Here is a 13,899-nt window from a genome sequence, read left to right as displayed (position 1 = left end):
TTTTGTTATACACTTGAAACTAACACAACATTGTAAATCAACTACACTTCAATAAAAATTTTAAAAATAAAAAAATTTAAAAATTAAAAAAAAAAAAATCTAAGCTAGATGTGGTTCCTCCCTGTGTCCTGAAGCCCTCCACAGTGCCTGCTCACCAGAGTCATCTAATATGTTTGAGGGAGTGAGGGAATGAATGCCCATGTTAATAAGTTACGCTTAATGTGATATGCCTCCCAGGGGTATGTGCATTTTCTTCTCTTAACTAAATCCCAGCAGAAGACAGATTTGATGGCAGAGCGCTTTCCCAATGGCCATAAGACCTCACCAAATAGGTGGTTTCCCTAAAAGTAGAGTTGGCCCTTCCATGGGGTGAGGGTGGGGAAGGGCTCTTTATGGGGGAGGAAGGCTGCACTGGACAGAGAGAGGAAGGAAGCAGCAGTGCTTTGGCTCTCTGAAAACGTTACCGAGAGGTATCCTGGATTCTGCCCAGCCTGCAGAAAGAGAATCACTCACCACTGTGGCCGCCCCAGGTGCAGAGAAGCACTGGAAGGGTTTGGTCTGTCCACAGGCAGCCAGCCAAGTGTGTGGCCATAACAACCCGAATATCCAGTAGAAAGAAATGAAAGCCAGAGGAGAGTGCTAGATTGCTTATAGCTGGAGACCAGGGAAGGATGTATGGCCGAGGGAGCACTTGAGAAGGAAATGGGATTGGACACACGGACATTATGAGAAAGGCTTTCCAGGCAGACAGAACAGAAAGTCAGGGCCCGATGACTGGAAGACACAGGTGTGCAGGGAGAAGGGTTTGGCAGGGTGCAAGGTACATGAAGGGAGTAATAGGAAATAAATTTGAAAAGGTCAATTGGGATCCAATTATGGAGGGCCTTGGGCCATGCTAAAAAATTTGGACTTTATTCCACAGGCAATGGGAGCATTATAAGATCTTAGCCAAAAAGTGGCTTAATTAAGGAAATAAACCAAACTGCTCAGCACCAAGGATCAGGCACTCTACCAATGTTATCACATATAATCCCACAGTGATCCCATGAGGTAGGTGACATAATCCCCAAGTTGTAATTGAGGAAATTGAAATACAAAGTAGGTTAGAAACTTGTCCAAGTCACACAGCTAAATCTTCACATAGGTACAGCTGACCCTTGGGCAACACTGGTTTAACGGCACAGTCCACATAACCACAGATTTCTTTCACTGTATATGTACTATGGTACTACACAATCGCTGGTTGAATCTGTGGTTGTAGGGGCCTGACAGTGAAGTTATACATGGATTTTCAACCACAGGGAGAGTTGGTGCCCCTATTCCCCACATTGTTCAAGGGTCAACTGTACTGGATATTTCCTTCTTGTTCATGCCTTATGGATAAACTAAATGAAAATGTACCTCAGCAAAAGTGGAGTGAAAATTAGGGGAACAAAAGGATAATGTGAAACTACGAGAAATGGTGGAATTACCCAGAACTCAGCCATTTAGCATGCCTCAAAAGAAATTGATGTTCAATAAAAGATCAGTGAGTCCCAAAGAGAAAGACTACTAGAAGAATATAATGGATCCAAGAAACACATAAAATAAGTAAAAATCTAGATGATGAAATTGGTACATGATGGCAAAGACCTAGCTTTCTTTGCCCAAAGAGAAAAAAGAAAGCAATAAAAAAACTCTGGTTAAAACAAACCACAAGAAAGTTGTAGTCCAAAAATGAAACATAAGAGGTAAGATGCATTTGAGCAAATGATGGTGCATAAAATAAGAATATTTATTTAATCTTGGGGCTAAGAATAGTGTTCTTTAAGTGACACAGCTGTCTGCCCTTTGGCATGCAGGGAAAGGACTATGACCATTGACCATCACCAGGCCCTGTGCCCATTTACCCACACAAAATACACCATTCCAGTTGCTGTTTATTGGTCTTCAACTTTTAGAATGGACCATGAACAAAAAAAGGGAAAGGTTCACTATGATTTTAGGACAGCATATAATTGTAACACACTTGACAATGTAGAAATTTAAAGATAGCTGATAGAAGAGGTGAGAGGGGAAGACTGGGAGAGTGATACTAATATCCAACCTTATAGGGTAAAGAGTCCAATATGCTGGAGAGCTGGTAAAACAAAGTTGTCAATAGAGGAACCACAAATAGTGACTATAGCAGTTAGAATGCAAGAAAAAGGGACCTGTTATGGGGATTAGATTCCACAGTCATGGCACCTGATTTAATAGTCTATGTCAGACTATTGCCTCTGTGTCTCGTGTTGGGCCTGTGGTCAGCAGAACCAGCAGTCGAGAAGAAAAGATGGAAGTGAGGAAGAGGAAGGACAAGCTGGGACCTCTATGGAATCGCCATGATGTAGGTGATTTCAGATAAGCGGATGCCCCCATCATGGAGCTGCACATGCATCCAGTCCAGGACAGAGAAGAGCTGAAGGAGAACTGGAAGGGATACAGGACCACAATGTGAGCCACGTGTCAGAGACAGATGTGAGCAGCAATGGCACCTAGCCCTGTGCCAACCTTCAGAGAGTGAAAATGCCTGTTGCTTCGCTTGTACCTTCCAAATTTTGCACAAACGTTCCTCATGGCTAACCCTAACTTGGAACCATGGGGGGCGGGCAGAAAATTTGGGAAAATGTAGTTCCTGCTAAGTTGACACTGTACATACAAATTGATACACTCTGGAAAATTGGGAGAGGTACAGGGGCAATTGTTACAGGATGGGTTCCCTGGAAGCAGACACTGAGAGAGTTGGGGGAACATGCTGTTTATTAGGATGGGCACCTATGAAAAGGTGGGACCTTGCAGGACATTTGGTCTTCAAAATATCCATAGGACATTTGGTCCACAGACATTTGCTCCATGCCAAATGGTCCTTGAAATCTGGTCCTATCCAAAACATCCAAGAGCATATTTGTTCCATGCCACATGGTTTTGGACAGGACCAAATTTCAAGGACCTTTTGGCCTGGGTCAAATGTCTACTAACTGAATGGGAAGGAAGCAGGTTTGGCAGAGGGAGAAGTCAAACTGCAATGCAGACCCTACAAAGCCTCCTCCAACCAGCCCAGAGCTCTGAAGTAAGCGCTCACCATTTGAGTCCCATGTCGATCAGAAATAGCCTGGCTTTACTCCCTCACAGGATGTGCTGGATGCAGGCTGCCCCAGAAAGGGCGTGGCCTGGGCCAGATGGCTCTGCACCTCTGAGGCTGACCCTAAAGAAGCTGGCACCTGGCGGCTGTCTCCTGACCACTATTCCCACAGCTGGCAGCAAGTCCATTTTTGAAGACATCATCTAAATGGTGCTTCTCCATGTCTACTCAAGTGTACAGATGAGTTAAATCCTGCTTTATCTGAGCAGGGAGACAAAAGATAAAGTACCCTGAGGAACCACCAGAACACAGCAGGATTAGCATATTATATTACAGGAGATAGAAAGAAACTGACAGAACCAAGAACTGAAACAATTAAAAGCCAGTCTCTAGGAGGTAAGACTGAATCCAAGGAGCAGTGGAACAGAGGTCTGCTTTTAACTATAAGCCGTTCAGTAGAATTTCATTTTTCTAACTATGTTCATGTAGTTCTTCAGTTGAATATTTGTAAAGTCTTTTTCAAAATCGGGTCTGTCTGATTCCATGTTACATCCCAGAGTCACGCCCTAGGCAGGCTGATTTGGAGTAACCAGATGGAACCTTCACTTTCTCCAGGCGGGCAGGCACAGCTGTGAGTGCCTGGCGGTGGCTTGGCAGGCTGCGCCTGGCTCATCCATCCCCGAGGTGGGAAGCTGGCCAAGTCCTTCATCTCATGCCCTAAATGGATGGGTGCCCAAGACCTGAGAGTGGTGAGAAATACCAGCCCCCACGTTGTGCTGGATTGAGGGCCTCTCCGTTTCCACTGGAGAGCTGCTGGATTTGCCATCACCAAGAAGGGTGCCCTTTTGCATATCCGGGCCCCTCCCAAACGTTAGCATCTATGATTCAGACTAGAGCTTGACACCTGGAGAAGGTCAGCAGTCGGTTGGCACAGGAAGACCAGCTGGTCCAGTGTAAAGGCTTGCTGGACCTGGTGGTTAATGTGGGAGGGTCACCTGATCAGATAACATCCTTTCTTATTTTTCAAAAATCTTTTTTTTTAAGCTTATATAATGGAATACGGCTATAGCACAGGAAGTTAGGAAAATAAAGACAGGTTGGCCATAACAGTCATGACTTCCTTGTCATATTTTCTCTCATTTCATCTTCCTCTACATCTATCTTTTTCCTAAAATCTAGCCGTCATTGTACTGTACACAAATGTTGATGCTTGCATCTTTTGCTAAATTAATATCACAGGCATTTTCCATGTTGTCCCCTAAGCTTCATAACTATCATTTTAAATAACTGCATAATACGAAGTCAGGAATTTTGTCCCACCTGAGAACACAAGACCCTGATGCACAGGAGACAATTAATACTTTTAAAAAAAAATAAACAGAATGTGTGATCAGCCCATAATCTGTTTAACTATTCTCTTACTATTCTTGTGAAGTGTTTAAGGAATTTGTTTCCAGTTTTTCAAATGCATTGTCTGATTTCTTTCTTGCACAGCCTTCCTTTTCTAGTCAATTTCCCCAACCAGCCCCTACACTTGGCTCTTTGCCTGACTCTCCCAAATCGCACAGGTTCTGTCATTCATTTATCATAAATCAACCAGGGGTGTGCAGAGCAAGCACCAGTCCCCAGCACCGGGTTACAGGAGAAAAGGCAGACTGTGTTAACGGGTGGGTTAGCGGAGCCGGAGGCCTGGGTCCCATCTGAGCTGGGGCCCTCCATGGACTTCCGAGGCAGTGTGTTCTGTCAGCAGTGCTGTCACCATCAAGTACGCTTCGTCCCCAAATAGTGGCCCAGACGCTGCCAGTTATTTCATCTCGTGCTTACGTTTTTCATGTGAACTTAAACATTAAAACCTCATGAGCACGAAACATAAACACTCAACCTGCCATGGCGTTTTAATGAGGTTTAACTGGGTTCAGCATGTCCCATGACTTACAATTTTGTAAAAGCTTTTCGACCCAGATCACTTCCTTAGGTCTGGCCCATTACAGCCAAGACAAACTTTGTGCTTTCTGAGCACTTCAAAGTTTGGGGAGAATTATTCTGGGCTGATGGTGAACACCCGCAGGGCCCTCCTCAGCTCTGCTCAGCTGATCCAGCCGTTTAATTGAACTTCTCAAAACCTCCTGAAGAGAAAATGACTGAGTGATCAACCGTGTTAGAAGACCATCACTCACTCACCCTGAAGATGCTCCCCATGCACCTGTGCCTTCCCCCTGAACTTTTCAAGTCACAGCCACATCCTCAACTCTTAGATGCTTGCCTTGGAGCAAGGAAAAAGTTATTAATGTTCCCAGTTGACAGGTGTGACAAGCAAGGCCTAGAAAGATGCGGTGACTTGTGCAAGACCACAGGACAAAGAACTAGATGTTCAAAGTCCCCTCTACTATACAGATTTAGGTACAGACTATGCTACTATAATAAAGAGGCTTCAAAATAATCCCCAATGCCAGAGATAGTCTCTGCCATCCTCAACACACAGTTTCATGGCTGTGTCCAAGATAGCTTCTCGAGTGGTCCTCACCCCCTGCTCAAATGTGGGTCACTTCTATACACATCCCAGTGGCTGAAACGTAGTTGTGTGGATACACCAAGCAGCAAGGGAGGCTGGGGGGCATGCGCCTGGCTCTAACTCAGTTCTGTCATCAGATGAAGGGAAACTGGTATCAGCAGACACCAGGCCACTCCAGTAAGTACATCATGGGTGACCCCAAAGGTGGTAGATGAGGGAAGCCCAGGGACAGCTCAGTTTCAGCAGCTCCGATTATCCTTTGCTCCTCAGTCACACAGTAGAGCTCGTGGCCAGCCTCTCCTGCCCGGGAGACCTGGTTATGATTCCTACTATACTGGGCTCAGCATGAAAAAACAATGCATGGAAACTGGCCTTGCCCACTAGGAGTTCACATTTTAAGAGGCAACAAACATTAACAGGACATGCTGACCAGAGAACAAAATATGAAACAAACAGATGTCCAAATGGCAAAATACAGACACATACCAGGCAAGGATTCCCTACCAAGGGACCAGGGCATCTAAGGATAAAATGGAAATCCCTGGACTGGTCTTCAAGCTTAGCCTCCCTCCCATCTTCCATTTCCCACCACCTGCCACTGTGCACGGACGCTCCCCACTCCGAGCAGCTCCCCATTCATCCTCCAAGCACATCCTGCACTTACCTTTTCCTGTTTTCTGTTAGTCTAGCTCACATAACATCTCCTAATCAAGAGTTCCCTGCATCTTTCAAACAAAAATTAGCCACTTTTATCTCTATAATCCCAAAACAATTTTTTATATGCAGATCAAATCACGTGTCACATTGTAAATATTATGATCAGTTGGGCATAAATGTGTACCTACAGTAAGAATTTCAGCAAATCTTCTGCATTTTGGTTTCAACTTTTTGCCTATATCTTTTTTGTTTTTCCCTACGACTACTTCTAATTTATGTTATTTTATGTTCTGTGGTACTTGCAAGCCACTTTGATTTTTTCTGGATCAAGTCAAGGCACAAAGAAATCAGTAAAAGTGTTGTGGTATATTTACATAAAAAAAAAAAAAAGGAATTTCAGCAAACCTTGTCCACCCAGTGCTTAACGTAGCATGTGGGAAGTGATGGGGATTAAACAAACGAGTGATCAGTAAAATCATCTTTAAAATTATGTCTTACTTATCACCATACACTTGGTGCACAATGTGTGGCATGTAGTTGGTGCTCAATAAATGGAGTTTGATGGACTTAACTTGAACTTAATTAAAGAGAAGTGCAGTTAGGCACAGCAAAGACAAGCCCCAGAAGACACGACTCACGTGATACGAGCCCAGTCCAGTTGCACCAATGAGATTTTCCGAGTCTCTAGATCCGAACTGTCCAGTTTGGTCCACCCAGCAGATGTGAGGCTTGCAGTGCATTTGGTGAAGGTTGTCTGGAGCTGGGGCCAACCATACTGCATTTTAGGCTCCCACTCCTTTGCTCTTCCCAAACTCACTCTCCAGGGCTCAGTCCTTGGCCTCCAGCTCTGGTCCCTACCCTCCATCCCCAGGATACTACTGGATCACTTCGTATTCAGCTCCTCTTATGTGCCAAGCACAGTGTTTGGTGCTAAGCTAGAGCAGTGAATTAGATAGATAAGATCCCTGCCCACATGGCATGTAACACCTTGCAGGGGATCACACTAAGCTAAATGATCCCAGAGTGACATGCTCAGGTGTGTAACATGTGCCTTTGGGACGCCAGGCACTGGACCCTCAGCATGTCTTCCCTCCTGAACCTGGATTCAGAGAACATGAGTGTGAGTCCACCATCAGAGACCCAGACCTGCCACCTGCCAGCCCTGAGCACGTCCTTTATCCTCTCCAAATTTGCCCCCTCATCTGTAAAATGAGGTCAGTAACAACATTTGTTCTGCCTTCCTTTCAGGGTTGTATGAGGACTGAATAAGGTATGCAAAAGGGCTTTGTAAGCCGTAAAGTGATAAATGTTGCTTATTGCTGTTGTTATAGTTAGTACTGTTATTCCTAAGTAGCCCTTCATCCTGATTTTGCCCTCTGCTCGTCAGTGGTGCCAACATTCTCCCAGTTGCCCTGCCTGCATTATCTGTTGTTTCTGTGTCTCCAAACCTTTTCTCCCCTTCATCAGACCCCGAAGCTCCATTTCCCTTTGGGGAGCACATTCTATGCAGCTCAGAGTCCTCCATCCCTCAGGCTACAGTGATTGGCTCAGAAAATGGGCACATGACCCAGGCCAGCCAATACAAATCCTGGGGTTCTCTCCTCAAAGCTAAGAAAGAAAATGATCCCTTTCTGTGGTTCTGGGGCTCTAGCCATGACTGATACCATGGTGTGGAGAAAGCCTGTCTGAAGAATAAGCCAAGCAGAGTCAAGAGGCGGAGGAAGAGAAAGACTGTCCTGGATGAAGCTGTTCTTAAAGCCAGCTGTAACCCCGGACTTCCCAGACACACAAATGAAGGTCAGCTCTCTTTTATATAAGCTGATTGAGTTGGATTTCTATCATTCCAAAAATAGAAGATTCCTGACCAATTCAAGACTCAAAACTTAGGTGATGTGTTCTATTTGTCTGTTTCTTTCAACTCCAATGTTCAGTCTAAGGGAGCTTGTAAACAGAGCCTTTTCCGCTACACGGTTCCGCCACGGTTCCGGCCAGAGCCTCTCTGTCTCACATCTGGAGGCGACCTGGTGGGGAGAGCTGACGGATTAGAGCCAGACGGAGCGCTTACTCATCAGTCATGTGGTCTTGGGCTTCCCTGGCCCTCAGCGTCTTCATCTGTAAAGTGGGACAAATAACCCATACCATGCATGGCTGTTGTACGTATGAAAGAAAAGATATCTATTAGGGCCTGTGGAGGCTCAATAGGAGGCAGCTATTATTGTCATAACAATCTAGTGACCTCCTAGCTCTGCCAATAGAGGAAGGCAATGTACTGACCTCTTTTTCAGTTAGGGGCCCTGATTGTCTTTCCCTGAGATCAGACATTTAAAAAAATGGCCATAGCCTGCTCTGAGAAAATGAGACCCAGGCAGCTGTGGATGATGGGAGCCCCTGGGGTAGAACAGGAGATGCCAGGACTGCTAGAGAATGATGCTTGGGCGGGGATAGCTGCCCAGTACCAAGGAGAGGGGCCCTTGGTAACGAAGTCCCAGCTGCCACAACAGCCAATCAGAGGTGAGTGCCTGGAGAGGCCGGGCCAGGTGAGAGTGGGGCTGGGATAAAGGACTAGTCCTCAGAAATAAGGAGTGTCTTTTCCCAGGATACACTGAGGGGTGGGGGTGGGGGGAACTTAGTGCAGCCATGATTTGCCGTGGTATACTGTTTGTAGCCTCTTTGCAAAATACCAAACTTAGAGTCTGCCCTTTCCTTTTCTAGACCACTGGTCTGGCTTGTTTCTGCAGGAAGAGAACAGGACTAGGATTCTGGTGTCTGGGATTCTGACCTCGTTTATAGTGGATGAGCTCTGTGACCTTGGGAAAGCAGTCTCCCCTCTCTGGGCCTTGGTTCCTTCACCTGTTGAGGAGGATAGAAAGGGGGTGGCAGTTGTCCTCTAAGGTCCCTTCCAGAGCCAACATTCTGAGGCCAGGCCATCCTCAAGCCCTAAGGGGTTAATCAGGCTGGGCCCAGCCCCCACTACCCCAGATGCACCAAGGGCTTTTGTTTTCAAAGAATCCAAAGTAGGGCTTGGGGAAGGGGCAGCCTCCCCAATTTCCATAGATGTTTATCCTGAGAGAAATGGTGAGGTGTGTGTTGAAGGTGGGTAGCCCCGGGGACATTCTCCCCACTGGACAGTGCTCCCTCTGTGACACCTCCACACGGAGAAAGGTGAACCAGGAGCGCGGGGGTGCACGTCCCTGTTTAACAGCTTTCCGTTTGTTTACCCAAAAAATATTGTTCCATCATAAAAATTCCCAAAATAGTTCCTTCCCTTGGCCAGACTGACTGGCGGGCGCCCAGCTTGGGAGCCCAGCCTTGCTGGAGACACGCTCTCAGGGAGGCAAAATTAGCCAGGGAAGTTGGGGGCTGCAGTTTGAGGACCACCGGCCTCACACATCGTGTGGGGTGTGGTACGCAGGGTTAGAACCACGGAATCGTCTCTCTAGGGGGGTCTGGGCAGTCACAGGATTTTCTGAGGCTCAGCAAGTTTATTTTTAGCTAAAGAAGGCTTCCTCTTTTCGAAGGGGATGGAAAAGAGAAGGGTCTCATCAGGTGGAGGTGGGACAAACGCTTTGCCATCCACTGGGATGCTCTGTCCCACACCCCTAGACTGGTGCCTTCTCATCCCGCTGTTCTCAACTTAAAGCAGCTCTTCAGAGAGCCCTTCTCTTAAAGCCCTCCCCTGAAAATGACCCAAATGAGGGCTCTGCTATCCTGTCTCAAAAGACTCTTCCTTTTCTCTTGGAGACCCCACTACAGTCTGGGGCCCTTACAAACATTAACATCTTACAAATACTTACAAATACTAACATCAGTCTTTTCCACAGTCTCTAAGGCTCTTGGACCGAAAGCATTGCTCAGTACATCTCCCCAGTACCTCGCACATAGTAGGTGCTCAGTATCATTCCCGTTTACAGAATGACTAAATAACTTGCTTGAGGCTTAGAAAAGCAGAATAACTTGCCCAAGCTCATGCAAGTCACAAGTGCCAGAGGTGGGATTTTAACCCAGATCTGTCTAACTCCAAAACCCTTAACTCTTAAGGGTTTTAACTCAGGTCTTAAATCTACTGGTGTGCTCCACATGATCAATAGGGCTAGACAGGTCACTGAATGAGAGGGCACTGAGCAGCCACCATTGTGTTTTCTCTGTCACTTTCTTCCTGCCCCAGTGGCAGGGAGGAAGGAGGGTATATAGGTTGCCCCCAAGAAGACTCCATACTTATCCCCATGCCTCACATATAATTCATGCTCAATAAGTAAGTGTTGGGTGAATGGTGAATGTCCCCTTTGCCAGGGACCCCAGACAGCTCCCAGTGGCATACCAGTCTCATGGGGACCTGTTTCTACTTGGGGATGAGAGAGGAACATATAAAAATGACTCCACTCCATCCCTCCAACTTACCTCTCCTCCTGCCCACCACCCCAGGCTAACCAGAGCAGGACCCCAAGTAAGAAAATGATCCAAAGTTAAGACCATCCTCACAGATGACTTGCTGCAGCAGCGCAGAGCTTCCAGGCTGGGTTTCCAAGCAAAGGTGGGCAGGTCCCTCCCGACCTCCTAAATGGCCCTGCTTTCATCCCTAGACCTGTCCCATTCCAACCATCCCACACCTTAAAGCTTTCCTAATCTTACATGAAGTGGGAATAAATTCATCTTAGAATTTCATCAATTCAATTTAATGAATTAATAAATCCACTGTAGAATAAAATGCTAATTTTACTGATCTAGAAAATGCAATTGAAGTGAATATAACAGCTTGCCTGGCAAACCCAGCTTTAAGACAAGCCCTTTCACCACACCCTGGAAGGAGAGAGAGAGAAACAGAGGGAGACAGAAAGAAAGCAATCTGAAGACTGAGGATGTTTCCCCAGGCCATTCCACTCAGTGAGCAGAGGCCTCGCAGAATGAAGAACGAGACGACAGATATTCCCTCAGCAGCTGGTTTCTGTTCCCACAAAGCTTAGCTCCGCTTGGCACCTTGAGTGGATTCTGCTGTATGAAGATGTGTACCTTTTCATAAATCTTGGCCCCTAAATTCAAGGCAACTACTTTAAGATACACAAAGCCACGTATATCCCTTTTTAGTAGGGAAGTTATCTCCAGTGGGTAATTTTACGGGACATGATTTTCTTCTTTACATACTGACTTTAGAACCTAACCTTCACTTAGCATCTAACAATCTTGTCATTCACATTCATCATGGGGAAATCGGGCCGTGAATCCAAACAAGAAAAAACCCATCTCCTGGAATCTCACGACTCAGGGATAACTACTATACATTTCTGAGGGGCTTTTCTCAAAGCAAGTGTGTACAAATGAGTATTTTTTTATATCCTTATTTTCTAAAGGGAAAACTGGAAAGAAGATGGTCTTTTGAGACCTACAAGTTGCAAGACTTTTTTTCAAAGTCTTTTCTTTAAGAATACAATGGGCTTGATTCTTCGCTTTTCAAACTCCTCTCCATCCTCTGGGCCAATTTCCTGCACTGTTAATATTTGTACCAGAAAACTCCTTGGCACTCTCAATTCTAAGCAGGTGAGAGTCAGAGTCACTCCCAATGGAAAAGGGGCTAAAGGAATGAGGATGAATCTTTTCCTTCTTCCCAATTTGGCCTCCAGTTAGTCCTGCAGGGAATCGGGCCCAAGAAGACTGAATCACTTGCATAAATCACACCCATGCTCTGTCTCCCTCTCCCTCTGACGCTAAGCCATCATCACCATGGTACAGAGGGTACCACATACCATTGGGTCCAGATGGTACCCAACACTTGTGCCATCTGGAGACAGGTAGGCTCATCAGCATTTCTTCTTGAGACCAGATGACACAGGGAGAAATGGAAGGAACACTTAGACAGAGAGAGATATAGAAATTAAACACCCTCCCTTTGCCCCATTCAAACCATTTCTAGCCTCAGCTTGTTTCTTTTCCCAGTTGAGAAGAAAGAGATAATTTTGGCAGAGCCGAGAACAGGAGAAGCAGAGTGTCTGAGCAGCACCCTGGCCTCCTCGCCTCTCCTCCCACACCTCGTTCTTGCCACCTGCCCACCCCTGCTGCCTGCTCACCGCCCAGGTCACCTCCCACCACGGCCATCTTGCAAGTTCCCATTTAAACAAAGGCATCAAGCAGGTGGGGACATGTCTCTTCCTCCGGGTGAGAAAATCCAAGCTGTGCGTATCTGGATTGGCAGTGCTGGAGAATGACTTCACTGCAAGACCCAGACCTTGGACAGTGAGCTCCAGTGTATAGAAGCGGTGCCTGAGTGGCATCTTGATGGCGCTGGTACTTTTCAGTCTGAAGGCTCCAACAGTAACATGCGTCTCATCCCTGCTGCCATGTTTTGGGACCCTTTCTGCAAGGACCCCCACAATCTGGTGTTCTTTGGAGTCTTCAAGTACCACCAAAATCCCACAGAGACCAATTGAAGGCAAACAGATGACTAACATTGTAAGCAACCCCCGCCCCTGGTTTGGAAGGAAGCAGGAATATACTCTCACGGGCACAGCTGGGCACCCCTTTGGTTGGCCTTCCAACTGCTTCCCTGGGCCCTGAGGCCCATACAGCTGTGGTTTGGGAGCAGACAAAGCCTGTGGCAGGGATGTTGTGGAGGCTCACCACTGTGTGGCCTGCTTGTACAGAAGGCCAAGGTCATGTCTGCCCAGAAGGAAATCCAGATAGGACCCTGTGAAGCAATTGACATGGGACATCATCTCTGGGTGGCCAATTTCATTTTGCATCAGATATTGGAAGACTTTGCCCCTAAGCCCATTCCTGAGAACTGGAATGGTACCAGCTGCCACCCCAACTCCAGCACCAAGGTCACGCAAGAGGAGAAGGGTCTGGCGTACATTGAAGAGGCCATTGAGAAACTGAGCAAGCAGCACCTACTTCTGGGCCTACAATCCCAAGGGGGACCTGAGCAATGCCCGATGCCTAACTGGAGTCCACAAAACCCCCAACATCAATGACTTCTCTGCCAACTTGGCCAACCATGGCACCAGCATCCATCCACATTTCCCAGACTGTTGGCCAGGAAAAGAAGAGTCCCTGTGAAGACCATTGCCCCTCTGCCAAATGTGAACCCTTTTTGGTGACAGAAGACCTCATCTGCACGTGTCTTCTCAATGAAACTGGCAATGAGCCCATCCAGTACAAAAACTAAGTGGACTAGATTTGCAGCCACCAAACCCCTCCTAATTCAACATCCCGCTCCCACTCTCACCCCTCTCTCAATTGTCCCCATAGCAGCAACTCAGAGGGTGGGATATCAAGCTCTTTTTTTACTCCTAAACCAAAAAAAAAAAAAAAAAAATAGAATTTGAAGAGCAGCAGAGTTCAGTGTTGAATGCTAATTAGAGGGAAAAAAATATGTTCAATATACTATGTATTTTGTAAGGGCCTGACTCCATTTTGCTCGGCTTTCTTCAATATTTGGTGATTGCAAATCTAGTCCAAGATTAGCTGTGGATTTGCAAAATCAGTGGTTTTGATTCCATTTGATCTTTGAATGGAATTAACCTTAAAAAGAAAACAGTGCTGCTTAGATGAAAGAAATCACCAGCCTCTTGCTCCCCTGAGCATCAAGTTACCTCTATACCGTGGCCAAGTGACTACTAAGGAATTTAATAATTACCTT

General features: G+C 46.3%; 1 pseudogene; it reads left to right on the top strand.

Annotated features, from left to right (window-relative positions):
* Positions 1–12,961: 12,961 nt before the first annotated feature.
* On the top strand, positions 12,962–13,425 carry LOC105086249 (glutamine synthetase-like; annotated as a pseudogene).
* The last annotated feature ends 474 nt before the right edge of the window (positions 13,426–13,899 follow it).

The sequence above is a fragment of the Camelus dromedarius genome, chromosome 5 (genome assembly GCF_036321535.1).
Source record: "Camelus dromedarius isolate mCamDro1 chromosome 5, mCamDro1.pat, whole genome shotgun sequence".
In the NCBI taxonomy this organism is placed as follows: Eukaryota; Metazoa; Chordata; class Mammalia; order Artiodactyla; family Camelidae; genus Camelus; species Camelus dromedarius.
This window is presented reverse-complemented; position numbering and strand designations above follow the sequence as displayed.